The sequence below is a fragment of the Neopelma chrysocephalum genome, unplaced genomic scaffold (assembly GCF_003984885.1).
Source record: "Neopelma chrysocephalum unplaced genomic scaffold, ASM398488v2 Primary Assembly neopelma1_139, whole genome shotgun sequence".
NCBI lineage: Eukaryota > Metazoa > Chordata > Aves > Passeriformes > Pipridae > Neopelma > Neopelma chrysocephalum.
Genome location: NW_020897801.1, coordinates 642,658 through 647,491, shown reverse-complemented (window position 1 = coordinate 647,491; position 4,834 = coordinate 642,658). Strand labels below are relative to the sequence as shown.

Sequence of the window (4,834 nt, the reverse complement as noted above, 5' to 3'; positions counted from 1 at the left end):
CCAGATGCAAATAGAATCTGTACATAGAAATCATCTTGACTATGGAAAAAGTACTAGTATTTTTGTTTACAATTTCACAGTTTAGAATGAATTTAACCCACACCAGCCAAAGTGTTTTAAAATTCTTGTAACTAAGCTATTTCACTTGATGTATTCTTTCTCAGTGCTCATTTGCACTGCAACTGCATGTATGAAGTGGCTGAACTGCAATCATTTGTGACATTGGAGGAAACATGCTATTTCATTCCTGAGGCAGAACACCCAAGTAACAAATAAAAAACCCACAATGTACCATTGTACAGGATGTTCTTTAATCATGTAAGGATATTGCAGCTATATTCATTGCTCTAAATTATGAGCTTTCTGTAGGATTTTTTCCTAGCCAAAAGAAAAAATAAGTTAAACTAATTTTAAGTATTATCTGTAAGTACTTAAAAATGAATCGTTTGTTCTTTTAGTCTTTTGTCTGACTAACATCCAAAACATTTAATGAATTTTAAAAAAGGCATTATTATTATGGATGATACCATACTAATTAAGGGTATAGTACAGACATTAGAGAATAGTGTTCCTTATGGAGGACTCTTAATTGTATTCCTGCTATCCTACTATCAGTGGATACTGAAATAATGAACAGTTTAAATAAACTAGCTACTGTTTATTTAGTTATCCTCCATAAAAATGTTACACTGTTTTCCATGGGATTTGTGTTTGTATGAATATGGGAACTCTGGTTAAAGAACTAGAGACTTAATCTTTAGTATTTTTTTCTGCTATTTTAATTACTGCTTCTTATGGAGTCCTTCAAGCTTTGTCATCAGCTGAACATAGAATCCACGAGAATTTGACATGTGCATAAAAGATTTCTGAACTTGTAGTATTACTAATTGCTTTTTAAAATCAGTCCTTATAGAGTTTTCTCCACCTCACAGGATAACATGCTGAGAAATTTGGTTTTGTAACATCTATTTGTTAACATTTCCTTCTCTTTCTTTGGAGGGTATCTCTGACTGCCTCTCTCATTCTGTCCTGATGAACTTTTATGCTGGTTTTATGCTCATTTATAAATGGTGCCTAAAATTCTTTGTCAATCCCCGAAACTTTTACTGCACACACAGCCCCAGAAACCAGCTCACAGAAACTTTGACAAGCAATATTATAACAGTAATTATTATACAAAAGCTAGATTGGTTAGCAATGATGACTTCCAGACGAGGATGGATTTTTCACTAGTGCCATCACCTCATGTCCTATAGTCACAGAGCAGAACAGAAATGCTCAGCATCTGTTACCAGCTCCAACTATTTCCTATAATAATGGAAGAGCTCATTTCCTTCACCAGCTGTGCCCTGAACAGAGAAGGGTCCGAGGTTGCTTTAATCTCTTCATTGCTTTATGCATAATGAATTCAGGGATAGTTCCAAAAAAGTATTTAGGTGATGCTAAAATGTCATAAGAGTCAAGTATTTAAGTAGCTGGTGGGTTTTTTTCCGCTCCAGAACTGGTCCCCAAATATTGTGGAGAAAAGTGGCAATAAAAATTCCAGAGAATCATTCCCTAAAACAGCTCCAAAAAGAAGGTATACACAAGTGCACTTCATGGCAAAATTACATCGTCTAAGCACACATGATGGATGATGAGATGAATGAGAGAAGAAATAATTCAGCCCCCAATAGCCCTGGGTAGGTGAATCAGATTTGAGTTTGCAAGACTGATGGACAGCAGATCATTCAACCCTTGACTGAAAAATGTACTTACTACTTTTCCTTCAAGATGTTTACAAGATGCCATGAATTGTGCAGAGACCATTCCAGTTGCAGAGCGTTTGGATACACAAAGCTTGGTTCCCTAGCACAGCACACTCATAGTCCTGGAATACAACTTATGGATTTGGATAGATGAAGAAGGACAAAGATTGTAAAAATATTACTTAGCATGATAGGCAGTGGTCACAACATATCTGTGGACAAACATTTGTCAAGTTGATGTTAGGGATTTTAAGGGCTATATTTGAATGTGGATGATGAATTATTTTTATGTGAGCCTCTCCTAAGCACAGCAGACAGGACAGAAGAAAGCACAAAAGCATGCTTCTGAAGAATTTATAAACATTACTGGATTTTATAAACAAAATTCCTGTCTCTGACACACAGTGAGAAAACAAGAAAAGGATAAAAGTCTGTTTCTCTTAAAACAAACAAACAAACAAACAAACAAATCTCATTTTCTATTAATGCTGTGGTCTGGCTAACATACAAAGAAGTATTTCAGTTCTGGATAGCTTAGACAGAAGAGTCAAGAAAATTATTTGCATGGTGACAACTTCTTCCCTTTTCCCCCTTTTATCTTTACCCTATCTTTAGCCAGTGTTTCGTATATGATGCCAAGCTGAATTTTGCCTTTTGTTGAAGAGTTCTGATTCCATCCCTCTCCAAACTCACAAGACTACACCATCCATAAATACCACACTGTTTAGAGTCAGGATGCTATCATTTTGTTGCACCAAAGTTTTCATAAATGTAACTAAACATTCTTTATGGCAGGAACTGCTGCATTTGTCTTCGCCTTAGCCATAGGACTGCAGAGTGAGCCCTTTCAGTGATGTCTATGGATGTTCTCTGGCAGCATTGTGTATCCCCATCCTGCTACCTGGCCATGCCCAGTATTCACACAGCACCTAGCTGCACATGTTGTCAGGCCCTTTTAGGAGGGACGTGTCTATTGTGCCAAGGTCACATTCCCACAAAGCAGTCTCTTGTCATACACTGTAAGACAGGCAGACACACTCTATGCAAAGGAACAGCCCACACTCAAGATTTACCTTGCAGTGTATCCCTGAGCTCGTTTAAACCCTACCCCGAGAATGGATTTGCATCTGAATTACTTGGGTGGGAAGCAAGTCAGGATTTGATCAGGCATGGATAAAGATTCCTACTTAAAATCCGCATTAACGTATATCTCTCCTTGATACAAGAAAGAGAACTATACAGAACTATTTTATACAACATGAAATGGCCCCAGTAAAAGAAATGGGGTGTATGGTTGCCAAGACACTCTCCTATGAAAGGGAGTTATAGGACCTGTGAAGGATGTCACACAGCCCATTGACTTTGAGTTGGAAACAGAAAAAAGGATTCAGGATAGTGAGAGTGAGAAGCGGTAGGAGGAAGAGCACTTCGAATTCCATTCTAAGCCGTGTCCCACAGAAATCCCAGAGGACGTTGTGGGTGTTCCAGAGAAGAAAGAAATGTCAAATCCACAGCTTGGCTTCAGAATGGAAGATGGAAGAGTGGCCTCCCACCTTTCCAGGCATGCTATGACAACTGGTACTACAGTATGTCAAAAGCAGATGTTCCTCAGTCTCACCTCTTTGAACAGGCCTGTGACTCCTCCATCCTAGGTCTAAATATCCTCCAAAGTCCCAGCAGTCATTCAGCGTCTTGAAGATATTAACGATGGCAGCAATTTCCCCTTCCCATTCTCCTGATTAAACAGAAGGAAGGAGGCAGAAAAAAGATGAGAGACGTAAAACTCCAGATGTTGTCGACACCAATATCTGGTTCCACCAGAGAATTTGAACACTGAAGCAATGATGAATTACAGTGGGATCCCTACGGCAATCCAGATTGCAATCATAATACCACTGAGGAAGAATAAGGGCTAGCATTCATTACTGTGAATAGTAAATGAATTTATGACAATTTCTACTGGTCCTTTCAAAGAACATGAACACATCTGTAAGAAATTAAGACGGCACAGCACTGTAACTCATTCATTAATAAAGTCTGGTATTGCACATTTGTTGCAAAATTTGTCGCAACTGTTACCAGTGGTTTTTAATTCTCTAAGTGTATGTTATTAAAACCATAACACAAATCTCTCTGGCAGGAGAGTGCTAACTAATTTGCAGACTATTCTTTAGGTGATTTATTTTTAGTCCAGTCTTACTTTGGTGAAGAAACTGAACTTCAGGTTTAAAGCAAGTAGGTTTTAATCATTAAAAATATGTACAACAGAGTTACAGCCACCCCACTTTCTTTTTGATAATACATCAATTAATTTTACACTATGAAAAACCTATTAAAGGACCTCTCTGTGATCTGAGTAACTGTGGAGGGAGAAATAATACCAGAAAAGCAAACCCTAAACAAAGAGCAAACCCAATAATAACATACCAGGCTGTGACGGAGTCAGAGTAGTCACAGCTGTATTCCTGTGAGTGTGGAGTCACAGTTTGCCCATTTTTAAGGACAGGCTGTCAGGATACAACCTAGTCAATGATGAGAAGAAACAAAAATTAGCAAAATTTATGCATTTTACCCTGCGCAATAGGAAGAGTATCTATTAGCCACATGTTATAAAGCATAAGCTAACACCTTGCTACTCCACTTGGCAATAGTTCCTACTGAGCTGTGTGTCTCAGCTTTGCACATGTATCACTGTCAAATATACCTGATAAAAGTCTTGCTACTGCAACCAGCCCACACATATCTGCACAAATGTGCCAAAAGCCTACCGAGAGAGAAGGTCTGCATTAGGGTGTAGCATAGAGGCATTTTCATGCATGAGATCCACAAGATGCTGTGAAGAGCATCCCCTATGTATCTCCTGTGCCCTTCAGAATGTTGAAGCCTGGATTCTGCAGGTGGCTACACAGTGCACCTTCAAGTGGTGCTAATGGGGAAGCTGTAGCTGCCTTGGCCACTCCATTAAGCCTGTCCATGTGAGGCTAAACACAAAAAAATATTTGCAGGATTGTGGTCTTATTTACTCCATTAGACACAAAAAATTATTAAGAATAAAGTCTGCATCTTAGAAACACATATTTGATTTT

At 38.5% G+C, this 4,834-nt stretch overlaps 1 long non-coding RNA gene across 1 annotated transcript; it reads right to left on the bottom strand.

The window, feature by feature from the left end:
- Nucleotides 1–1,843: 1,843 nt before the first annotated feature.
- Nucleotides 1,844–4,266, bottom strand: LOC113975559. Its single transcript, XR_003536852.1, has 3 exons — nt 4,176–4,266; nt 3,367–3,483; nt 1,844–1,881 (listed from the first exon to the last, which is right to left on the bottom strand). It is a non-coding gene; the product is annotated as an uncharacterized LOC113975559 (long non-coding RNA).
- Nucleotides 4,267–4,834: the final 568 nt, after the last annotated feature.